Genomic DNA, 27455 nt, shown 5'->3' on the forward strand with positions numbered 1-27455 from the left:
CAATGTTGCCTCATGCAATAGAGCTCCTATTGGTGCCTCTATGGACACTCATGGATGGCAGGAACTATTACGGTTCCAGTGGGACACTTATCTTACCCTAGACCTCCAGAATACTTACCATTTTCAATTTGGCCTTGGGCCAAAGCTTTTATTTTGGAACTGGCTCCCACTTATGGGTATGAAGCGTGGCTCCAACTCTCACACTGACCGCCCCATTTTCTGACTGACCAAGCTCATTATGTGACTGACCTGAGGGGCACATGCTCCGTGAACCCCTGGCAAGCCTGCCCCTTAATGTGATGATACTGCAGATGTGGTTTGAGAGGGTCCATATGAGGCCCTTACTGTCGGGAGTGCAAAAGACTGTGGTGTGTGCTGGGACTAATTCCAGTACTGGTGAAGACAGTTGAGGAAGATGGAATAAAATCAATGGGTTTCTGCTTGCAGAGACACAAACTTGCAACTTGCATTACATTGAGGATTCACCTGGTTCACAGGTCTTGTTTAATAGAAGACTATGATCCAGATGCACTAAGCTTCCAAAGTGATAAAAGTGAGAGTGATAAACAGCCAGCGAATCAGCTCCTTCCTGCCATGTCACAGACTGTGGGGTAGATTTATTAAACATTGATCAGGGGAATATGCGCTATCCCCATGCGTTATGGCAGGGGATAGCGCTACCCCTAATCTATGACACCCACAATGCAGGTGTTTAACAGGCGGCGGTGTGGGGCAGGAGACATAGCACAGCGACATTATTTTAAAAAGAGCGCCTGCGCCTTACCTTATGTATGATCCGGTGATGTGGGGCTTCGTTCTTTATGGAGCCCCATCCCAGATCGCCATCTTCCTTTGGCACTGAAGGTCTCCTGCTTCATGGTCAGCGCTGCTTGCTGGTCTCCGGCATCTTCAAATTCAAACTGCGCATGCGCCGGATACACAGCATCCCCAGCAAACATTACCCGGCGCATGCGCAGTGTGAATTTGAAGACGCCGGAGACCAGCAAGCAGCGCTGACCATGGAAAAATGTGCATGCGCCGGTGACACACGCATGTCGGGGAAACTGGCGCATGCACAGAAGAAATAGCCAGGGAGGAGCGCACACACGTTATGGGAGGATGCGTATCTCTGCCGGGTGGGGATAACGCACTCCCATAACGATTACATAAGTAATAATAAATTCGGACGGATTTTGGGGCAGCTTCACAACGAAAAAGTGGTGAAGCAAGAGTAGCTTCATAAAGAACGTTAGGGGCATGATGAAAAATCTACCCCTGTTTTTGAAAAATGTCAGGCAGGAGCTGATTGGTTGGTTATTTATCACTCTCCATTATATCACTTTTGAAGCTTAGTGCATCTGGCCTTATGTTGGCTATAAATTATGAACATAGAATATTTTCCACATTCATGCATTACCCATGGCAACAGCCATGAGCTAAGAAATGTATTGGGGAATGCACCGAGAGTCCACCTAAATCTAGCCTCAATATGCCATGCAGTGGAAACTGCAAGGCACAAGTAAGCGATCAGGCCACGTGTATCTCAGCAAACATCTTTCTGCCAAAATGCAGAGTTAGAGCATCTGTTATTCTAAAAGGGCGTGTTTGGGTATATTAGAGATGCCAGTCATCGTTATTAACTTCATGACTAGCATTTTATAATGTAATAAAAAATCTATAAAATGAATGCCCTCCCCAGTTGTGAACTATGCACCCCATAGCGCATGAGACTGAGTCACACTCTTATACAAAGGTTCTGTAAGTACACATTTATTTGTACCTTAGCAGCTCAATAAAAAAATGTTTCAGTTCTCCTGAACAGTGATGAAATGAAAAGCTATTGTCTCATGTATACCTGCATGCCTTGTAATCTGATAGAACAAAGCAAATTGACTGTGAAACACAATATACAGTACATTATTGCTTCATTTTCAAACATATTCTAAAATGGCCTTGACAGATTTGTTGCCATCCTTTCAAAAATATCTAAAAAATGGATTATAGAGTCTATAATCCATTTTTTATATATTTTTGAAAGGATAGCAACAAATTTGTCAAGGCCATTTTAGAATATGTTTGAAAATGATATATAGACTGATATTGTAAACTATGGGGGATAGATTGTATCAATTTTTTTTTAGTCTAGAAAAAAGGTCCTGTTTTCAGGTGATAACACATGGAATCTAGAATAAGTTTCCGGATCCCTATGTTATCACAGAACAAACTGTATCTAAGGTCTCGTTATCAGGGAGGGAGATGCATTGCTTTGGGATCCCTGTGGACTAAGGGGCCAATTGCTGTCCACACCAGCAATGAGTTATAACCTATTTCATACCATTTTGACCAATGTTGAATGGATGGCCCAGTGCAGGGAGCAAGGTGGGCTCCACTGCCTGAGGTACCTGGCCCTTACCTTAGAGAGGCAGGGATGACCTTATGTTCCGGACTAATAGCAGAGTCCTACCACCTATTAGCGCTGATGATCACAGTCACATGCTGCCTCTAATTAACAGACAGCTGTACATTTTTACTGATTCACTTCTGTAAAAAACTTCTGTCAGCTCACAACCGGTGTAATTGGCACTGTCACAATATGTAGAGTGCCAAACTGAGAAAAGACAAGGGGTGGGGGCACTTTATATAGCGGCCCATCAAAATGTTCATTTTCACATGCCCCTCGAATCTCCCCTTTTATGAGGTCAGGCCCATTCAGATTCCCCATATGAGCTAGCAGTCCCCTTGATAAGTCATATCCTTTATGTGCTTTCAGACTGCTCCTTATGTGGCAGATGTATGAAGCAGTGATAATGGAGGAGAAGTGATAAAGTGCCTGGTACTTTATCACCAGCTAATCAGCTATTAGCTGGCCCTTTTTAAACCCAGCCTGTAACTTAACAGTCAGGAGCTGATTGGCCAGTGAAAAAGTACCAGGCACTTTTGAGAACCCTTCCCTTGCCCCTTTATAAGCAACTCCCCATGTATAATATCCCCTAGCATGCATGATCCTAAACGCATCAATATTGCCATGATCGCTGGGAAATGCTTCTGGCACAGCGGAGGACACTGATTCAAACCCATCACTGCTGTTTCATGCACTGGATATGATTCAGTTGTGGTTGGAGTAGCTATTAGACATCACACCACCTGCATGTATTATTGATCCAAGCAGCGCTCTGCGTTCAGCGTTCTGATCCAAGCAATCCATCAACTGCGACACCAGTGGCCCACTGTGTGACCCATGGGGTCCCAAAAGCCATCTGCCACAGGTCAGAGCAGCAGGCCAGGAAATCTCCATCCTCGGATAGGGAGGGTTCGGGCAAGGCTGCTGGTAGGGTAAGGCTGCGGGTGGGATGGATTAGGTTTAGGCTTCTTCTAGAAGGGAGGGAAAGTGGGTAGGGGGAGCCAGGATATCACATCTATCCTTCCGGTGTGTTTAATGCATCTATGGGGTGTGTGTGTGTATACATACCTACATATATATATATATATATATATATATATATATACATATATACATACATACATACTGAGAGAGAGAGAGAGAGAGAGAGAGAGAGAGAGAGAGAGAGAGAGAGAGAGAGAGAGAAACGTTTTTAAAGATTGGGCAGTTCTTATGTACTTGTCCTGACGACGGGGGTTAGGCCCCGAACGTTGACCTGTGACCTTTATGCAATAAATTTGGTCCACTTGCTTCACCTGCATCACTAGTCCCTGAGTGCCCATTCTAAAAACTTTTCTATTGATGGTTCTGCTTAGACCCAGGAGGTTGGCACCAGGGCAGAATATATTTCCCGGCTCACACAAGTCCTGAGTGACGGTTCTCACTGTTTGGATATATATATATATATATCAGGATCTTCTAGTCAGCAGCGGCTCTCCCGATCAGTGACAGGTTTGAATTCTAGCGTCTGGTGAGGCACGCCCAAACGCGTTTCGACGCGTGCCTCACCAGACGCTAGAATTCAAACCTGTCACTGATCGGGAGAGCCGCTGCTGACTAGAAGATCCGGATAAAAATTTCTCATCCAGTGTATTGTGACCGGCGTGGTTCCCCAGCTGCACAGACCGACGGTGACGTTTGCCTTATGGATGTTTTATATATCATGTTTTACTTAAGCCCACACTGATGAATTGTGGGGTACGAGTACTTGTATTTCGTTTAACCTTTTATGAAGTGGCAGATTGCCTTTTAATAAAAACGTTGTTGCACTAAGGAGCGCTTCCTTCTGTACTTTTTCTGCAGATTGTTTTAATCCCTCTCGATCCAGGGATTCCCTACCAGTTGGAAGCTGCGGTTCTGAAGGATTGAGAATCTAGTGCCCTTTAAGAAGACCCTGAGAAAGGACTATGACTGTGATCAGACCCAAACACTCAGGTGTAGTGGTTTTAAAAAGACTCCTAAGCCATAAAAATCAGCGCACCTCCTTCCTTTGCCTATTTTATATATATATATATATATATATACCAAGTAGCGAAACCGGCACTGCCCAGCTGCCTAGGTCAGCAGAAGGAAGCTTGCCTGGGTGTCCGTTCCAAGGGGCAACAACCCCAATGTAGATAGCAGCAGAAAGAAAACATCACTCCGGGGCTTGTAGTGAAAAAACAACTTTACTGTTTCATGCCAACGGCATTTCGAGCCTCAGCTCGTCATCAGGACTCTATATAGATGTATATACTGTATTGATATAGATAGATATCTATAAAATTAGTTCACTGCATTCATTGAGTAGAAAATTTGAATTTCTGCAGTCAGGTGAATCCCATGCTCACTGTACCTCTGACTCCTCAGAGAAACATACTACCACCTTATCTTTGTCAATGGCCATCTGAACCTAGGCCAAGCCTATAAGGTGGATTAAGTAACATTATTAATGTGTCTATATATAGAACCAAACTTCTCCACAGAGCATTACAATTAAGAATAAACATGGTAATTAAACAAGACTGTATATCAACAAATAGACAAAGAAGTCTTGCAAATTTATGGGACAGTGATTAAACTTCATGAGATTAATCTCTTATGAAAACATAATTGTGCAACTCTGCAATTTTATTAAATTACATAATTGACATTAATCTCTCAAGGAAGAACAAACTTTCTGTGTTCTCTATATCAATGTGTATCTCCTGCCAAAAATCACCTAAGATCCCCTAAATGAGCGATTAATTGCTCATCCTATCGAGCTCTACGGAGGATGTTAATCAGCAGATGTTCGTGATCACATTGCGGAATTGCTAAATGTAGGAGGTTGTTGTGCTGAAGCAAAGAACTTGAAAACAATGAGTTCAAAATGAGAATTCTCTGTTAAAAAAGGAATCTCTTTAGCTTGTGCAGCTGAAACACTAGAGTCACAATACATATTTGATTTACTTATTCAGTCATTTATCATTTTTGTACACATTTCTCTAACTGAAAATATTCGGCACCTATCCAAATCTAAATTAAAAACTATTTCCGAACACTGTAGCAAAATCCTTATGGTTGATGTAAAATATAATATCGACAATAAATTAAGGTTTACAATAGTATAGAATGGAAACAATATACATAATGCCATTTAGGGCTCCCCCAATATCTAGGCAATGGAGAGCAATCAATAGGTCCTCCACCCCCATATTGACTATTGTTAAACAATATTTATGAGAGTCTCACTTCTTCTACTCATAATTATCTGACTAATAAATGACAGATCTATTCCACTGTGGCCAGTGGTGTAAGTTCGTACCAAGTGCCCGGAGGCAAGATACATGTTGGTGCCCCCCCCCATCCCCCCATCCCCCTCCATGCATGATTTAAAGAAGCTGATTTTGGCCCCGTTTTCGCAGGTAGGGGGTTTGCACATGCAAAAATCATTCGATGGTCATCAAATATTGAATGATATACACGCTGGGCGGCTGTATATATATGTATATATATAAACGTCCAGGAATCGGCACTCCCAATAAAGTGCAAAAATGTTGAGCCGGGGTGCCTTCACAATGGGTAGGTATGTAGGTAGATTCGGTGCGGCACTCCCAGCATAATAAAGAAACTCTCACACACCAATAGTGGTCAACATTTCAAATTTTATAGAAAAAAGTTCCTGATGACAATTTTTTCTATAAAAATTGAAACGTTGACCACTATTGGTGTGTGAGAGTTTCTTTATTATGCTGGGAGTGCCGCACCGAATTTACCTATATATATATATATATATATATATATATATATATATATATATATATACAGTCAGTGTACCGAAGTACTGGGGCGGCACATCCGCGGATACGACGCAACGGGACTCCCAGACCCGAGCGGAAGTCGGAGCGGCGGGGCGGGTGACACGGAGGGTTTGCACAGGGGATATAAGGTAAGCCACTTACACACGCTCACTGCTCTCACCTTGAAAACGGGGCTTGTCTGACCCCGAAACGTCGGCATTTGAGATGTCAGTTTTTATTCATTAAAACTCGTTTTTGCACATTTTGAAGTCTCCTGAGTGCCACTGCCCTTCCACTGCTGTATCTGTTCATTCCGCGGGGGGCACCGGAGCAGCTGACACAACCCAGCAGGAGTGCCGGACCTATTTGTAATCTATATATATATATATATATATATATATATATATATATATATATATATATACACAGGTAATCCGGCACTCACAGTCGTGGAAAAAGTTTTGTAATTGCTCCGATGCCCTCTCCGAATCGACAGATTCACAAATATATATTTTCTGCTTAAATTTTCAAGTAAGTATTAATGCAAGTGAAAGTAATATACAGCATAATAATAACACAATAGAAAACTATGCAACCCCTCTCTGAGAACATCAGTATTACTCCCGTTCCTACCACTCAAGGTAAGCAGGAAGCATTGGGGAGAAAGCACTAGGACCAGGCTCAACAGAGACATTTCCATTGGATGTTGGTGTGCTCCCCACATTCTCATACCCACCTGCACTGCTCCAATGAGACCAGGACCTTTATAATTTTATTAAAATAATGTTATCACAATTTTCCTCCATTCATCAGTCACTTGCAAATGTAACTGTTTTTACCATGTTCTTTTTTCCCCTCTTACAGCATACTTCTGCTCCACCATGTTGTTCTTGTAAAGTGTATCTCCCCTGATTGCACACCCTGCCAGCACACCCCAGGTGGTTGCCTTGGATGGTTTCTACATGTGCAGGATGTGATAAATGTGTATTTTTTTCATACTGAGTATATCACACTACTCAGGTAAGATGCAGGATTTGCAAGGGGTGGTTTCCAGAAAGGAGTGGAGACTGAGGTGAATCAGTATATACCTGGTCCAGTAAACAAGTATAAATAGAAACACAATTATATACAGTACATAATATCTGAGTGTGGAATGACTGGCCGACGCTCAGTATACCAACATTCTGCCTCTATGGGGGGGCTTGGATCCCACGAGGGAGTATAGCTCCTGTTGGTTGGGACTCTGTCAGGCAGTTGGGATATCAATGTCAGGATTTCCACATCGGTTTGGGCAACGAATACAATTTTTAAATGTGACTAATCGCATTGTTGGTGCCGTTTACATACATTCTTGTTTCCACAGGTTCCATGCTCATTGCCAGGGGGATTACATGCTCATTGCCTGGGGGAAGGTAAATGCTCTTTGCCCGGGGGGGGGGGGGTAAATGCTTATTGCCCAAGGGGAGGTAAATGCTCGTTGTCCAGGGGGAGTTCAATGTTTTTATTGTGGGGAGGAGCAGCGCTGCATAGATGCTGAGTCCCTGACAGTGTTAGAGACCCTGCACCCCTCCAAAAATAACCACCACTGCAAAGGAGACAGCCGCTAGATCACTTAGAAAATGCCCCTGCATTGCTCCGTGTGCATGGGGCATAGCGTTAGCGATGTGGGGCCCGAGTGTCGCGATCGCTCACTAGCACATTGGATATATCTACTTAATTGCCGGGGTCTGGGACAATGGGTAAGGTGCTGCCACAGTCTGCTGCAACTCCCGCTGCAGCTTCTGGTCACCGTCCACCTGCATGCCAGGTTTTCCACTGTCGATCTGCCTATCAGCATCTTCTGCCTGCTTACCAGTGCCTCCTGGGTCCATCCATACACGCTACCCGCCTGCCTGCCAGTGACTCCCATATCCATACAGCAGGCAGCCAGGTAGGAAACAGGAATATAACACCAGAAACCATGAACAAGACTGTAAACATTACAGAAAACATTGATGACCCAGTAAAGAATGCTGGGATTATGCAGACTTACATAATCAGCTGCCATATGGAAACCATGCTGATAAATGAGTAAACAATTACCTGACATATTGAGGATAATAGCCTACAATACCATTTACACCAGTGGTTGGGGAACCAGGGTAAATTCCCCCAAATGGGGTAAAAATGAAATTCCTGGGGATAATGGAATGTCCCTCTGCAAGAACACAGCCAGGCATGCATATGAGGGGGGGGGTGCAAGGGGGGGGGGGGTGCTGTATGTGAGAGCTGTGTGTGGGGGGGGGGGGGTGCTGTGTATGAGAGCTGTGGGTAAAGGGGTATTGTATGTGAGAGCTGTGTGTGTGAAGGTGCTAGGTATGCGAGAGCTGTTTATGGGGGGGGTTGCGGTGTGTAATATATTGTAATTACTGTAAACCTCATATAAAAAATGAGGTAACACCAATTCTCCAAAATCCTGAAGTTTTGAAGTTGAAACTTTCAAAGAATTTTTCAATAGTTTCATTAGCATTTTGAATTCAAATAATGACTAATATGTGATTTCCTTCCATTCAATGCAAGGGGCTTATGTCTAAATATATTTTGGGGTAAAAGGTAAAAAAGTTCCCTGACCCCAAGGGCTGGCTGGCAAATTTTAGCCTGGGGGGCAAGTCCAGAGCACTGGCCCATAAGTAACAGCACATTTTGAAGGAGGCAGAACTGAGAGTGGCCACCTAATATATGATGCAGGGGGGCTAGTGACACTGCCCCCTGGTCTAGCATGCTATTGTTGCTGTCCAATTGTGGCAGCCGAGGTTTTGTATGTATCAGCCCAGATAAATAGGAGAACCGGAACTGAGACGGGTGTGGGACACGGCACACTGGAAATTTGCCCGGCATCCCAATCTGCCCCTGCCACAGGCTGCTCCCCTGCATAAAAAAGAAATAAGAGGACACCACGGCTGCTCTCTTGCATAAAGAACAGGACACTACAGGCTGCTCCCTTGAGTAAAGATCAGGGCACCACAGGCTGCTCCCTTGCATAAAGAACCGGACACAACAGGCTGCTCCCCCTGCATATTAACAGGAGGACACCACAGGAAATAGCAGATATATTTTTTTTATTTCGTGAGTTAGAGCCTCACCTGATTGATGTTTCGCCTTACATGTCCTTGCTGCTCCCTTGCGCCACTGCCACAGTCCCCTTCCTCCACCTGCCTTCCTCCATCCTCCACCGGCCTTCCTCCATCCTCTGCCTGCCGTCCTCCATCCTCCACAGACGCATTGGTGGCATCATCGTCATGACGTCCCACCCGCCATGCAGTGTCTGTCACCGCTGGGCATCGGGAGGAACAGGTCGGGCTCTCCTCCACATAGCCCTGGAGGCCGGCGGCCATGTTCCAGTCGCCGCCTGCAGTCATGTTTTGAAAGCGGGCTACATGAACATGGCTGCTGGCGGTGGAGAAGGAGGAGGTAAAGCGGCCCACAACATTCCCAGTAGAGTGGCCTGGGGGGCACATGGCACCCTGCCCCCCGGCCCAGCCCGCCCCTGCCCGGAATTATACTTTAATATCCTTGTGTTTTTTCAGTATTTGGGAGCAACTTGCAGCTTTGTTTGCAATAATACCTGGAACACCATAACACATTACATGCAATAGAGCAATACTATGTACTAAGTGGTATATTTATGAAGCATAAATCATACAGAAATGGCAGATACCACCCAGACAAAAAGGAAGAATAGTAATAGAAATACATTCAGTATAATTTTAAGACAATATAGTGTCAGGCTCCTATAACAAGTGTTGCCCTGTGGACACTTTGTGAACATGACAGTGTAAAGATAAAGGTTTCAGGTAGTAGAATTTTTACAGATTTAATTACACTCTTCACAAGTCATTATTTCAGCCCACAAGAACACACCTTTGTTTTGTCTGTTTCTGCAATTCCCTTTTTAAGATGTGTCATTAGCAAGATGCTAGATAAGCCAGAAAGACAGATAAAGACCGCGCCTTGGAATATAAATACATTAACTATGTAGTACTAATAATAATTACTTAATACACTTATTGCTGTCTGTCTGACATAGGCTCATGACAAAACACAGTTATTGTTATTTTTATCAATGTTCTGTGTTATGACAACTGTTTTCACAGCAGAGATACGGGATTGGTAGTTTGTAAAAACAAATATTTAGACTTTTGCTGTGATGTGGACCAAGCACCTACTTAACAGTTCTGCAAACATAAAATAAAATATGCTTATATAACATATGGGTCTCATTGTCATGATCCGGGTAGGTAATTAAAAACTATTTTATACCACTCAAATGCCTCTCCAGACTGGCGATACACGCTGGGTTCAGACGCAATCCGCAATGCACACTGGGTTCAGACGAAATCTGTGATGCTTGTACAGTGTGCTGGGTTCAGTCTTCTCCGTGACCTGGCACAGCATGGTCCAATCTGCCAGACAGATATCTCCCACACCTCTCCACAGTATCAGCATTTCCAGTGATGTCACAAGCCACAGGCCTGTTCACACCACGCCATTTTCCTGCTAGGTTCAGACATGGGGGCAGCCATGTTGGTCCAAATCACATGTGATTTCCTAACCTATCTTCGCAGCCTGAAACCCTGTGTCCTATAAATCTCTAGAGGAAATCCCTGTCAATCTTTCAATGCTTTGTTTTATCCACAGTAGGTGGCCGATATAGACCCAAACTCATCCTCATCCCCGATGGCCAACAAACCCCCCCCCCCCCCTGGAATCTTACGGGGACTGATCCAGTCCTCCATGGAATCTGGTTATGCAGCGCCTCAATGGCCCCCCTTGGACTTGTAGTTCACCTGTAAAAAGAATGTTTAAATAAAAACACAGCCAGAGAAACTTTAACATACATACACTAATTGTACACCACTATACATAGCCAATCCAGACTCCAGTGGTGCTGTCCACTCACTCAGACTGCGGGGTGAGCCAGCTCCCCTCCCACTGACTGCAGTGTGAGCCGCCTTCCTCCTCGCAAATTACAGCAGGATCCCTGCTGTCACAGAGCTATACAAGCACTCAGCTATACAAGCACAAGCACTCTACTTTCAGCCAATCAGGGGAAGCCACTCAGCCTTGAGCTCAAAGAGAGAGTCATGGTTTTTGAAATTGAGGGGCCAAAAATGTTGGGATTCCCCCAGATTGTAAAACCAGCACCAGGCTCAAGGGTCGGTCCTGGTTCCCAAAATATGTGGGAACCCCAACATTTTTGGCTCCTCAATTTCTAAAACCAGGACTGGGTCTTTGAGCCAAGGGCTGGTTCTAGCCATGAGGGGGGCCGCACCGGTTTCTTTTTAAATTATTTATTTATACTATTTTTTACTCTAAGAAGCCTGCATGGATCTGATTGATCCATGCAGGCTTCCCTCAAATATGGAAGAAGTATATTCTATTAGAGAATAAATAGGGCACCTGAAGTATGAGCTGTTTCCCTAAAGCAGCTGCTGGGATATAGGGGATTGACTACCCCTATTAGAAACTACCAAGGAAAAAATGCAACGAAGCAGCTCTAGAACTACAATGAATAAGGACTCAAGTGATAAAGAACTATTTTTATATACGTAAAATAAGAGTGATATCACTACATTGACATTAACATACATACATACATACATGCATACATACATACATACAACAAATTGACTTAAATAAACTGGTTAAAAGATATATCTCACTCGCAGGATGGATGATGGCGCCAAAGGGATCTTATGGCTCTTTGGTGACCTGTCCAATTAGTGGTAAATACACTCGGCCAAAGCTGCTGATTCTGGTACCACAGCTGTTGGATAATAAATTGGGTGGGGAAAAGTCACAGGTCCTTTCAATTTGTATGGTATCCCAATCCAGTGCCGCTAGAGGAATCTGTGAAAGAAATAGGCAGGAACTCTTGGAAAAGGCCCAAGGTCCTCTCTGGTGGTGCCTTGATAGCAACTGGAGGATAATGGGATGGGCAATTTCAAAGGCCAAGATGAATGCGTTCCCTTTCAGGTGACTGTAGATGGTAAAGTGCACTGTATGGGGGCCACAGTGAGTCCTGTGGGAGTTTCCCCAAAGGAGCAGTGACTTCTTTCAGGTAGCTATAGATGATAAAGTTCACCTGGAGGTATCCTACTCGATGTCCTGTTGGAGGGCCACAGGAAGTCCACCAATGGAGCAGTGAATAAAAGTGGACATCGAGTAGGATACCTCCAGGTGAACTTTACCATCTATAGCCACCCGAAAGAGGTCACTGCTCCTTTGGGGAAACTCCCACAGGACTCACTGTGTCCCCCATCAGGATATCCAATTGGACACCTCCAGGTGCACTTTACCATTCAGTCACTTGAAAGGGAACGCATCCATCTTGGCCTTCGAAATCGCCCATTCCATCATCCTCCAGCGGCTATTGGGGGCCCCGCACAAAAAGAGAGGACCGTGGGCCTTTTCCTAGAGTTCCTGCCTATTTATTTCACAGATTCCTCCAGCGGCACTGGATTGGGATACCGTACAAATAGAGAGGACCTGTGACTTTCCCCCAGGCAATAGAGAGGACCTGAGTCCTTATTCATTCCTTCAAATATGACCAAAAAACATGATCTATTTCAAATTCGTATTTACTAGTGATTAGTATTTGTATTCTCCAGAAGGAATCATTGGTAAATTTGTCGGTCCCTTTAAAAAGAATAGGCTTTAACGGCCATATTCAATCAATGTCTCATTTGTATTTTTTTAACAATTCCGAAAAAATTAGTGTTTCACATCAAATGTGGACGAATACGACCATTCGTACCCATTCGATCTTAGTAAATTCCCCTAATGGTTGAACAAGTCTCTGTTTTGGTGGTTGGCGATTGCCCTCTGGTGGATGACCACACTCCTCAAGCTGGGAGCAGTACCAATGAATTTTCTGGTAGGCCCTTCATGTCTCAGTCCGGCACTGTGCCTAACATATGGTATGATACACATGGTTGTACTGTGGAAGCAGATAGTAGATAAGGAACATATCAGACACAGTTGGGTGCAAGCACAAGGATCTTGACATGCTTTGCAAACTAAAAAAAAACAGTTAAGGCCCCCATACACTATGCGATTTTCGGCCGATTTCATCCGATTTCGGCCCTTTGGGCCGATAAATCGGGTGAAATCGGCCCAAAATTGCATGTGTTTGACATCTGATCTGATCTGATGCGCGGTCCGCATCGGATCGGATCACGGCGTCGGACCTACAGAACATAAGATATATCGGAATCTGAGCCGTCATGGGTGCTTTTTAGCACCCACGATGTTCAGATCCGATATATCTTTATAATATACAGCCCCCTGTGTTACTAGCAGCGCCCCGCATTGACGGCTCCCGGCGGAGGTAGTGCAGGCGGGGACCGCAGGCGTCGCAGAGCAGAGACCAGCGGCCACTCAGTCTTTTGAATAAGATTTCTTTCTATTCTCCCGCCGCGCCGACAGTCTCTGCTCTACGATGCCTGCGGTCCCCGCCTGCACTACCTCCGCAGGGAGCCGTCAATGCGGGGGGGGGTGCTGCTAGTAAGACAGGGGGCGCTGCGGGGGATACAGAGTTGGCAGTAACAGAGCCGGGCAGGAAAAGCTCTCAGCGCTGGAAAAAAAAAGCCCATACAATGAATGGGTAGCCTGTGATTGGCTGAGCACTCTCTCAGCCAGTCAGCAATTGGCTGAGAGAGCGCTCAGCCAATCACAGGCTGCCCATTCATTGTATGGGCTTTTTTTTCCAGCACTGACAGCTCCCGCCTCCCCCTGCCCGGCTCTGTCACTGTCCCCCGCAGCGTCCCCTGCACGCTGCCTTAGCAGAGCCCCCCACCAGCAGCCCTGTTCTGCAGCCCCCCCCCCCTGCTCCCCAGGTTTACATGTGATAAATCGAGACGATTTATCACATGTAAAAAATGGCACATCAAGTGCCAATCTTATCAAGCTCCCCCGGGGAGCTGCCGGGGAAGCTCAGGGGGAAGTCGGGGGTGACTTTTCCTCAGGACAAGTCGCTCTAGTGTATGGGGGCCTTTAGAAATGTATGTCCGTGTTACATTTTCACAGAGACAAGTTAACTAATAATGAATTTCACTAATATCTTGTCTGAAGTTGAATTTAAGTTTGAATTGAAGTTGCTCTAAGTAACTCCACATATTATTTATATTTCAAAGACTGTGCTAAATAATTGACAGAAGCCGATAAAGTAAAGGCGACTCCTTTACTTGATCTCTCTCCAAAGCTTGATACATCTCCCCAAAACTAAATCTGAAACCTATTTTCCTGAAGTTGCATTGTTTTGTTTTTAAACACTGTACTAAGGGCCTGATTCTGGTTCACTTGCAAAAGCAAATTCTCTCTCTAATGGACAAAAAAATATGCACTGCAGGGGAGTAGATGTAAAATGTACAAAGAGAATTAGATTTGGGTGGGGTTTGTACTTCAAACTGATATCTATATTGCAGTATAAAAATAAAGCAGCCAGTATTTACTCTGCACAGAAACAAAATAACTCACCCAAATCTAACTCTGCACATGTTACATCAGGCCCCCCTGCAATGCACATGGTTTTGTCCATTAGAGAGATAATTTGTTTTTGCGAGTGAACCAGAATCATGCCCCACATTTCAGAGTTCCCTTGCCTGGATGTAGGGCCTAATTCACGATCATTCAGAAGGGGCCGAATTCAGCCCTGTTCCGATGTTGGGGGGGGGGGGTCTGCATATGCACAAGCGCTTATTTGGGCATGTACAGACCCCAGCACTGAATGACTTTGGAGAGTTACACACTGCTGGGCCATTCGGAAGGGCTGGGTGTGGATGGCGGTGGAAAGAGGGTTTCCATGGGAGCACCCAGTGTTTTATGGGGGTCCCCATGAAAATGCTGTGCGTTCCGATTAAAACGCAGAACATCAGCATCCGCCCTGTTTCGATGATTGATGGAGGAAATAAAAATCTGTTCCAAAGGCAGAAGAAATCATTTGATGGTCATCGACCATCGAATGATTTCTCCTGCTAGCATAGGCACAAGAGGGGATGTGTTAGCTAGCACATCCCCTTGCATGTTACCAAGGAGAGTCAGTGGCGAGAGGGTGGGCGCGCATTAGGTGGTAAGCGGCGTAGATTGCAAATTAGGCCCAGACAGACATGCACATTATCACTTTGCCTCTGCAAACTGATATTAGTTTCATGCAGCCACTACTGTTTATATGCCCTAACAAGAGGTTGAGATAAGCACTAGATCTCCGTGTATATTATAAAAAGGAGATTGGAATGTCAGCATAATTTAATCACTACTAAGTAAGAAAGCAAAACAAGAAGATAGAATTGGAAATGCAAATACCTTTACGATTTGTTTTTCTTATTTGTCATGTTTCATATTAAATGATGTCCTTTTGTCAGAGGGATTTGGATTTGGCTCTGTCATTATTTATTCAACTCTGCTGACAAAGGTGTATCTGAAGAGGGCAATTGTCACTAAGGTCAGATGGTATGGGTGTCACAGAAAAAATCCTCCTGCAGCCAGACATACTGTAACCTCCTGCCCTGCTTTGGATTGTCATAAGCAAGATACCATCAGCCATTGATTAATGCAGTCAATGTTATGGAAACAAATCCAACAGCAAACCAAAGTTCAGTAAAGTAAGCTATAATTGGCTGCTGTAGCTCACTGTGAATAAGAACTGAATGCAGTGTTGCTTGTTGGGACATGGATCCTAATTCAGATTTGTACGTATTCCTATTGGTTTATGTAAAGGTCTGGAGAGGTGCAAGACCTGTTTTGTGTGTGTGCAGAACGGGTCTGGCAATCTCGCTCACAGCACGCTGCAGCATTTGGAGCTGCAGATCAGGGGCAGCAAGCAGCACCATTCTTCAAAATGGTGACTCATCACCTCCTTGGCCATGGTAATTAATTATGACCTGCAACATAGTAACATCAGGACAAGATAAAATACTTTTTAGCAGACTGTATTTATTCCAGGACTAAAAACAGTACTTGTGTAGTTTTACGGTGGCAGCTTACGCTACGTTTGAAGCTATGTTATTAGCGTAGCCCAATGGCTGCCTTACTTGTGTAGTTTCACGGCGGCAGCCTAAGCTACGTTATCAGTTTAGCTTAGGCTGCCGCCGTGAAACTACACTAGCAACTACCGTACTGTCACCAGGAACTGCATCTCTGTTACCGGCGTCCCTGGCAAGCCTAGTGAGTGCCTCTCACACAGTGCTGGCGCTCGCATGATCCCTTCTCCGGCGCTCCATCTGTCTGAGCCATAGGTGCGTCTGAAACGCTCCTGCGCCTCAATAATTATTGTGGCAGGGTATGGCAACCCTGCCGTGTCCGCTTCAGGGAGAGCCTCCTTTTCAAACCCCCATTATCCACGCCAGCCTGAAGCGTGGCAAGCGGACGCGGTACGCGTCCTCCCGACTTGTTCATACCCCCACTATCCACGTTGGCATGGAGTTGATTTTATAAAGTGTGGTGAGCGCAGTGAGCCACCGAGCCCGAAGCGTGGTGAGTGTAGCAAGCCCGGTGAGGGGACGCGGAATACATATAAAGTAATGCACGTCCGCTCGCCTCACTTTATAAAATCAACTACACGCCAAAGTGGATAGTGGGGGTATGAACACGCTTCGGGCTGGCATGGATAGTGGGGGTGTTTCAGGAACACATTTACACCTGTCATGTCAGGCAGGTAAAATGCTCAATGGTTTCCATACAATGTAATAAGTGCAGACTGACTACGCTAACTGTGTAACGCTGACTTACTATTCTAACTACGTAAGCTCCGGCTGCCCGTGAACGGGCGGGAACAAGACGCTGATACTAACAGGGACGCCTGACTGACTACTTGTGTAGTTTCACGGCGGCAGCTTAAGCTACGCTAACAGCGTAGCAAAACAGCTGCAGCCGCGGGAACACTATGCTGATTCTAACAGAGACGCTGACTACGCTGCCTGCGGGAACACTATGCTGATTCTGAAAGGGACGCTACGCTAACTACGTAAAAAAAACTACACAAGTACCCTAAAAACAGCCATGTGCAATATCACTCTAAAAAGTTATACAAACATAAATACATTTGATTTTAACTACTTTAATTCTATATTTATATTAGAATAGTAGATATGGTCAGGGCAGTAAAGAGCCTGGCTGGGGTCAGGTATTTCTCAGGGGCGTGTCCTAATCAGAGCAGGGCTGCTGAAAGGTATGCCGACCCCAGTAAATTGTTGGGGAGGTGGCCGCCTCCCGCACTTAGGCCACGCCCCCACATTTTTTATATGGGTGGGGGAAAACTGTTACGTGTTATTGCCCGCCCACTCTCAGCAGCAGCTCACACCGACAGCATGTGCTGTGCTGACAGCAGGCTCAGCATGAGCTCTTATGCTGTCAGTGAGACACTCATGCTGAGCCTGCTGCCAGCACAGCACATGCTTTCAGTGTGTGCTGCTACTGCTGCCTGGGACAGACGGAGATGGAGGGGGAGGAGGAAGGGGGAGGGACCATGGCCCCCGCCGTGCCCCTCCAGCAAGTCAGGGGAAGGGTAATTAGTACCCACCCCCAACCCCACCCCCTCTCGGTGGCCCTAAATCAGGGAAGTGTAGCCATGCACCTTCAAAATAAAATACAGAAAATATAGTACTATAAGTGCCTCCTAGCCACACTGCCCCCCAGCATAGAGCAGCATGTGCTTGGTTGATGAGAACTGCAGATGCAGGTACTGCTTCTGGGTAATGGGGGAGAACCAGGGCCCCACTGAGCCTCTATGTCAGACCTGGGTCCAGGTACTTAGTATTAGACCTTTGTATATGAAGTCTTACTTCAAATGTTTGTCATCACTGTTGACAACTCGACAATCTACCCTACCCCACAAGCTCGTTGCTTAGGGGTCATCCTCGACTCTGACCTGTCCTTTATTCCCCACATTCAATCTGTCTCCAAATCATGTTACATGCATCTAAAAAACATATCCAAAATACGACCGTATCTCACACAAGACACTACTAAATCTTTTATTTATGCACTCATTATATCCCGCATTGATTATTGCAATAGTCTCCTAACTGGTCTTCCCAAGAACAGACTCTCACCACTGCAATCCATTTTAAATGCTGCTGCTAGGCTGATCTTCCTTGCAAGACGCTCATCGTCTGCTGATCCTCTCTGCCAGTCCCTCCATTGGTTGCCTGTATATTACCGTATTCAATATAAAACACTTCTACTTGCATATAAAGCTATTAACCATACTGCACCAGCATATATCTCTGCACTTATCACAAAATATCTCCCATCTCGACCACTCCGCTCTGCACAAGATTTGCGTCTCTCATCTGAGCGGATCACTAGCTCCCATTCATTATTACAGGACTTTCATCGGGCTGCTCCCATCCTATGGAATGCCCTTCCATGCACAATAAGACTCTCCGATAGCCTCCAAACTTTTAAGCGTTCCCTGAAAACTCACCTCTTCAGGCAAGCCTATCATATTTAAGTTCTACACGCATAACCCTCTGAGGCACTTATGTATTATATAGCTTCCCTTCTGGACTTGTAACTTGTTGGGACTGCTATGCTATTACTGATGCCTGTTCTTGTGTTTCCCTCCTATATACCTAATAGATTGTAAGCTTGCAGCAGGGCCCTCTAACCTCCAAGTCTGTCTGTTACCCAGTTTGTTTTATCACTGTCTACTATTGTAAAGCGCAACGGAATCTGCTGCGCTATATAAGAAACTGCAAATAAATAATAAAATAAATAAATGTTTGATTGTATGTGCGGTTATTGTTGATGCTGAAAGTAGACGAGTACTAGTGTAACACACTAGCTGTAGCTAGGCCGTTGATGTAGAAATGTACAACCTGCTATTACCGAAACAGAAGTGTAAACCTAGCCATACATCTACAGATTTATTGTCCAATCTGGCTGGTTGGAACAAAAACCTGGTAATGGATGAGAGCAAATAACAGTTGGCCATTTGCTTTGAAATGCTGTAAAACTGACAAACAAATATTACCAGGTGTTTGTTCCAACCAGATAGATCTGACAATAAATCTGTAGATGTATGGCCAGTCTATTGCACATGCACATAATGCCAGAAAAATGTCTGCTGCAACATGTGCCTGGTGATTTATGCAAAAGTATTGAAAAAATGTGTGCAGGGTGTGTAGTGTGCACCCTCATGGACCCGTGTGCACGTTACACAATTCACCCATTATAAATATGCCGGTACTTATGTAGTAACTGGGCTGCCGATTTTGAAATCGGGTCCATCGCATCGCATCGCACCCGACCAAATCGCATGCGATGCGATGCGATGCGATGCGATGGACCCGATTTTTCCATAGGATTCAATGTTAAAATGGACTGAGTCCATTTTAACATGGAATTCAATGGGAAAAAGGGGTCCTTTTCATACCCCTACTATCCAAGTGGGCATGGAGTTGGATATAAACCTGTGGCGAGCGTAGCGAGCCACCGAGCCCGAAGCGTGGCGAGCGTAGCGAGCCCCGCGAGGGGACACAGAATACCGTCCCCTCGCGGGGCGCGCTTCGCTCGCCACGCTTCGGGCTCGGTGGCTCGCTACGCTCGCCACAGGTTTATATCCAACTCCATGCCCACTTGGATAGTAGGGGTATGAAAAGGACCCCTTTTTCCCATTGAATTTTATGTTAAAATGGACTCAGTCCATTTTAACATTGAATCCTATGGAAAAATCGGGTTATCGCATCGCATCGCATCGCATCGTATGCGATGCGATGCGATATCGCATCGCATCGCATCTGATTGTATGCCTTAACTTAAGGCATACAATCAAAAAATCGGCAGCCCAGATACTACATAAGTACCAATATGCCAGTGCACCGAGCTCATATCTTACACACAACTTTAAATCTATGTTGATATGTGCTGGCCGGCTCCCCCTGAAGTATTTGGTCAGTGTTAGAGCACAGGTGCAGCTGCTGCTGATAGTACCTACTATCACTGTGCATTTGGTCCAGCCCCCATGGGCATTACTGCCTCACAGCACTGAGGTCATGGGTTCGATTCCGTCCATGGCCCTAACTATGCGAAGTTTGTATATTCTCACCGTACTTGCGTAGGGTTTCCTCCGGGTACTCCGGTTTCCCCCCACAATCCAAAAATAAACTGGTAGGTTATTTGGCTCCTAACAAAAATTAACCCTAGAATGTCTGTGTGCGTATACATGTGGTAGGGACTATAGAATGTAAGCTCCACTGGGGCAGGGACTGATGTGAATGTTCAACTATACTCTGTAAAGCGCTGCGGAATATGTGTGCGCTATATAAGAAACTGTTAATAAATAACAATATAACTCAGTAGTTTAACAGCCATCTTCCTAACCCCTCCCCACGTGTGAGAACAAAGAACCCTGTATCCTTATTTTATAGGTACCTTACCATTCCACCCATATCCAAACATACTTCCAGGTTGATTGATTACACTGATTCCAATTTACAGGTTCATTACAAATGATAATACATATTGCATGTGCACAAGATAACAAATCTAAAATAAATACATCTGAAAGTATAACCAACAGCTGAGCCAACAATATATGTGTCACCATGCAGCTCCTTTATGGGATTATAAAATATTCTTTTGGCACACTTTACAGGTTCCTTTATTTTTATGACCTCTCTGAACAGTATGCTTCTTTTTGTTTATGTTGTCATTACAAATATAGATTCTGGGTTTACTGGTGTGGGAAGATATGAATTATACTAATTTCCTCCTGCATTGTTGGTCACGTGAGACTGGTGGTTCACAGTGGCTGCAGTAATGACTGCTTTCTTCAAACAGCAGTGCCAGTTTGCGACAGCGCCTCTGCCTCTGCACTTGCCCATGTTTAAATATTAAAAGGACAGATGTTTCCATAAAAAAAGTTATTATAAAAAAATAAAATAAAAAAAGGACAGATAATTTTGTAATTTGATAATAAAACATTTTATGCTCAAAATAGCAATAATAATAATAATAGTAATAATAATAGGAATTTAAACAAAAAGCCATAGTTGCCATTTTAATGAAAAGTATGTGACACTTGCAGATTATTGTGAGACTCATTAACTCTGGAATGCGCACACCAGGCTCCTGCAAGACCCGGAACTGGCCTGTAAAGTGGGCGTAGGTGTTCTATGGTTGTCCAAATCCCATCATCATTTGGCCTGCCCTGCCCATAGATGACGCAAATAACACCAATCACACCCATTTTTTTTGGCGCCAAATTGAATAATACTGTAAGGCAAAGGTGCTATTTGCTATGATACTTGGGCCCTTGCTCTTGTTGACCCCCGCAGGCATGCGAATGGGTGATTTGCATAAACATCTATTCGCAGCCTTGGGTGCGGGACCATTGAATGATTTTTACAGCATTCGCAAATCTAAGACACCTCTATGGTGCCCTAGATCTGCAGGCGCCCTGTACGGGAACAGGGCTGGCAGTTGACATCCGCTGCCTACCCCCCGCAAGCCCCCCCCCCACACCCACTTTATCGGTCAATTTGCATGTGAACACCCAGCGTTCTCATGGGAACGCCCATATGTAAATTGTCCGGTCCGCTGGCCCGCACACAGACTTCTGTGTGCAAGCCCTGTGGGTGCTCACACACAGCGGCTGCACATGCGCATAAAACCTGTGCGCAGTCGCAAACAATCAGGGACCGATTGAATCAGAATACCCGCCTTGATTTCCACAGCTAATCCACCCTTAAGGCAAGGTGATAAACTTGTTTCAGGCAGCCAAATCCTAGCAACACACAAAGAATCTCCTCTATATCAGCACTCTAGTCATTGACCGCTCAGCAATGTTTGATGAGGATGTTTCTTACCCCTGTGGCCAATACTCATCATGTTAGATAAAGTACTAATATAGTCAATGATTGGCCATAGACTGGAACATTAGGGGAGGTTAGTACTATAAATGCTGTCCTTGTCTATTTCAGTTATTATAAACTATAGGAAACTACTGTAGTCTTAAGGCCCATCAGACGGACGGGTGAAAGTTTATGCTTATGCAATTCTTGTTCCACCTACCCATCCCAACCACTGCAGGGCAGAAGCTGTTGCAGCAACCAGAGCAGGTCTTTAACTATCCACCTACCCTACCCAACCACAACAGGGCAGTAGCTGTTGCAGCAGACACAGCAAGTCTACAACTATTTACCTTCCCTTGCCAACCACAGCAGAGTAGGTCTCTAACTATCCACCTACCCTACCCAGGGCTGTAAGTATGGCGGTACGGGGTGGTACGGCGTACCACTAAAACATAGTGTGCCGGTACCCTGTACCACCATAACAAATTACCCCCGAATCCTACTGCGCATGCACACATATGTAAGTGAAGGGGGCGTGGCCTGTAGAGGTCCGCCGCCCCCCGCCACAGCAAATTCCCTTTGGAGGGGAGCGCATTGCATGTCTCTCCATCCTCTCCCTCCCCTCCCTCAGCAGAAGCAGCGGCGGTGGTGGCAGTGGGAGGCAGCGGCTGGAGGGGAGAAACCAGGCTGCAGCAGGATACAACTTGAGCCACCCAGGCCAGCCAGCCAGCACTGTACGGTGAGTTGTGCTGTGCTGCCGCTGGCACTGTGGGTGCATATCTGGCACTGTGGGGGGCATACATATCACTGTGTTGGCATACCTAGCACTGTGGGGCATATTGTGCACTGGGGGCATATCTTGCACTGTGGGGGGCATATCTGGCACTGTGGGGGGCATGTCTGGCACTGTGGGGGCATACCTAGCACTGTGTGGGCATATCTGGCACTGTGGGGGCATACCTAGCACTGGGGGCATATCTGGCACTGTGTGAGCATATGTGTGGCACTGTGGGGGCATGTCTGGCACTGTGGGGGCATATATGGCACTGGGGGCATATGTGTGGCACTGTGGGGGCATATATAGTACTGGGGGCATATGTGTGGGCATATGATATATGGCACTGGGGGCATATGTGTGGCACTATGGGGGCATATATGGCACTGGGGGGCATATGTGTGGCACTGTGGGGGCATATCTGGCACTGGGGGCATATGTGTGGCACTGTGGGGGCATATTATATCTGGCACTGGGGGCATATGTGTGGCACTGTGGGGGCATATCTGGCACTGTGGGGGCATATTAGTTATGGGCATCAGTGGTGCGATGCAATGAGCATTATGGTGTGGGGCATAATGTGTAACAGGCATTATGGCATGGGTCATATGTATCGGGTGTGTGACACATAACAGGCATTACTATGTAAATTTTGGCATGTGCTTTGGCATGCAATATTCCAGCCACTCCCCCTAGTATCATATGACCACACCCATTTTTCATTGCACGCCTTTGCGAGCGACACAGTACCACTAAATCATTTTTTTCTACTTGCACCATTGACCCTACCCAACCACAGGAGCTGCTGCAGGAGCTGCTGCAGCACGCTCAGCAAGTCTACAACTATTTACCTTCCCTTCCAACCACAGCAGGGCAGGAGCTGCTGCAGCAGCCAGAGAAAGTCTCCAACTATTCACCTACCTACTATTCACCTACCCTTCCCAACCACAGCAGGGCAGAAGCTGCTGCAGCAGCCAGAGAAAGTCTCCAACTATTCACCTACCCTTCCCAACCACAGCAGGGCAGGAGCTGCTGCAGCAGCCAGAGAAAGTCTCCAACTATTCACCTACCCTTCCCAACCACAGCAGGGCAGGAGCTGCTGCAGCAGGTACAGAAGATCCTGAAAACCCTCAATGAATAAGCAAACAATCAAGAGAAAAAAAGAACTAACTTGGGATTGATCTCACATCAATATCTACAGTGTTCAATTCACAGACCACTCTGCTGATGAGCCGCTTATTATTATCATTTAATGGACCCTTATAGGCATTTAAGGGTCCACTTAAGGGAGTTTGTTCATTGTGTTGTATTCAGAAAGTCATAAGCTTTCCAAGGGCACATCACAATGCATGAAAACAACAGAAATAGCATGGACCCTTATGACAGCACCCTTAAGTGCTTGTCCGATTAAACCTATCTTCGAACTTAGAGCGTCCCTTAAGATGATAAGGTAGTGTGCAAAGTTTGAAGCCGATAGTTAAAGCATTCAAGAGTTATTGTGAAACATCCATATATACACACACACATTGTTCAAGTATACTTATGTAGATGTTAGAGGTTAAAAAAAGTGTGTTGGGAGCGTTGCCTGTCTGCCAAAGATGGCTGACACACTAAAATAGTCCGTTGCTCATTTGTAACCGAAAACTTCCACCCTCAAGGTTCTGCTCCATTTTCTCCATCAGTAATTGCCACCCTGAAGAATTTCAAAGATACTGTATCTTATTTCACTACATGTCAAAATGACCCATCAAGCATTTGGGCAAGCCTATATAATAAGAGTCGCCTAGCAATGTTTGGATCAAAGGACCTAAATATGCCCCCATACATGGTCTCATGACCACAAAATTATTGGTAAAATTATTTTTCAATAGATATAACTTTGCATGGAAATCAATGACCACGTGCATGGGCAGATTCAGGGGGGGCACCCGGGCACGTGCTCCTCCTGTCATTTCAGACAGGAGGAGCTGAGGACTGGGGCTTCCTAACGAGTCCAGCCCCATGTCGCTATCCCCCCGGGAACCAGAGATATCGCCAGACAAAGCTAGAATGTTTTCCCCATAGGATAACATGGGACCCTATAATTCTGACCCCCACCTGGTTCTGACGGCTGCCATTTCACCCCGCGGCATCACAGAAATTTGTTGATATCATTCGAACCCAAATCCATGGGCCTTTAATTTGATACCAGGCAGGTCCATATGGGTCAATTGGTTCCAGAGATATTGTGGGTAAACAATTTTTTATTTCTGAAATGTAATTTCATAGCTGTTCATGTTCTTTGAGGGCAGATTACCACATGTGAATCCCACTTAAAAGTTTTTCACTATGATACTGGTCTCATGTAAATGGGTCAGTTGGTTCCAAAGATATAGCCGGTTTAACGAGATAGCCGGTTAAAGGGAGGGGTGGTGATCTCTCCCCCTCACACCAGAAAATGCAGGGACTAAGCTGGTGTAAAAGGGGTCAACCTGGGAATGTCCCTGCATGATCCTGGGACAATATTCCCTGGTATATCCCTGCATTTTCTGGTGTGAAAGAGGTATTATTTAAAATAGCCGGGACCTGCAGTGCTCTGAATATAGCCCCCCCCCCCCCCCCCGCTCTCTGCCTGGCTGTCAATGGCTGTCACTTCTGCCTGGCGGTGGCTGTCCCCCAGTTACCGCAAGCATGTATTCCCCCTTGGCAATGAGCATGTAATCCCACATGGCAACAAGCATGGAACCCCTGGCAATGAGCATGGAACCCCTGGCAATGGGCATGGAACCCTTGGCAATGAGCATGGAACCCTTGGCAATGAGCATCATGTAGGTAAGCAGCACTTATGGGGGAAATTTACTAAAGGAAATTTGTAAAAAGTAGGTGTATTTGTATTTAGAAATACACTTATTTTTGACAATTACTATCCCGAAAATACGGCAATTCATATTCGTATTGATGTGCTATCAATACGAATACGAATTGCCGTATTTTCTGGATAGTAAATGTCAAAAATAAGTGTATTTCTGGATACAAATACACCTATTTTTTACAAATTTCCTTTAGTAAATTTCCCCCTATATAGCATAATTTTTAATAGGCATTATGGTGTTTGGCATAATACATAATGGACATTATGGCGTGTGGCTTAACATGTAATGGGCATTATGGTGTAAATTTTTAATGCGCGCCTTTGGCGCACAATGTCCCTATTTGTGATGCATATTGTGAATTTTGGCTCAATCCATGTGGCAGTATGTGAATTTTGGCACAATCCGTGAGGCATTATGTGAATTTTGGCTCAATCCATGTGGCATTACTCAAACTGGGGATTTCCAAATCTGAGGCACAAACAGTCAAAAAGGGATCAGAATATCTGCATCTTCATGTATTTCCAATCTCTTCAATAATTGTTCTCAATGATATATGGAGAAAATCAGAGAAATTAAAAGTTAGATATCGCTATCAATATTTCATGATCGGTGAACAAAAGGGGTGGAAAGGAGTAGATGGATGGGCGAACCCCACACACGGTAAATATAGCAGTGTATAGGCACGTAGCGGTTTCTTTCTCTCCTCCAAACGGTATTTTTAAGGTAACCTCCATGCCATGCGCTCGAACTTCCGGTTAGTGTTACTGAGTGGCCGGGAAGTCGGGTGCAGCCTCCTCCTCCCCTGCCGCAGCGGTTGCCTAGGCGGCGGGGGACGCCAGGCGACCGCAGGGGGAGGAGGCATAGACTCAGCTGCACTGTGTTCTGTCATCAGCCCGGCAGGCAACTATTGGACAGCTGGCACATTTAAACTCTCTAGGCATGCTGGTCAGACGCCGGTTATAGTTCTGACTTATGTGTGTCCAGAGTGTTCACGGTTTCTGGTTCCTGGTTGCTTCCGTGCCTGTCCAGCCTGTCGGTGTTCGTGCGCTTGCTTTATCCCCAGCGTTCCAGTACTCGTTTCCTGGTGTTCCTACCCAGTGCTGGTGTGGTGCTCCAACTTGTCTGCTGCATCTCATCTCACAGATAAGTTGGGGGACTCCCCACCTTTTGACACTTGCACTTCTATTTTCATTATTACATCTCCTGTGTATTGTTACATCTGTTTGGTATTATTGCATCTTCTGTGTATTTGTACACCAGTTTGGTATTGTTACATCCCCTGTGTATTGTTACACCAGTTTGGTATTGTTACATCTCCTTTGAGTATTGTTACACCTGCATAGGTTATTACCTGTTTCTTATATTACTTATACCATCCCTGAGTATTGTTACTCCTGTACAACCTTGTATAGCCACCCCCTTGGGGGTCCGGGGGGTCCTCGCCTCACGTGGGTTCTAGTTAGCGTTTCCCCTTGCTCTCTCCTGGCCTTGGCGGGCGAGTTGTCACTCATAAGACCTGGTGGTATCGGGGTTGGAGCCGGACTAACTGGCTCCTTCGAATGCGGCTATTATAGGTGAAGCCTAGCTCTGCACGCATCCGCCAATCCCAGTCTGAGGCAAAGGAGGTAGGGCAGGCGAGGACGCCCCCAGATCCTAACAACCAGCCACTTTTAGTGTTTCATGAAACGTGTTTTGGATCTGTATCTCCGGCAGTGTTTTGGATATGGATTTGTTCCAAAACCCCACACTTGAGTGTTTTGTGTTTCTTGATTCGTGTTTTGGATCTGTTTTTTT

The sequence above is a fragment of the Crinia signifera genome, chromosome 4 (genome assembly GCF_055691185.1).
Source record: "Crinia signifera chromosome 4, ASM5569118v1, whole genome shotgun sequence".
Lineage (NCBI taxonomy): Eukaryota > Metazoa > Chordata > Amphibia > Anura > Myobatrachidae > Crinia > Crinia signifera.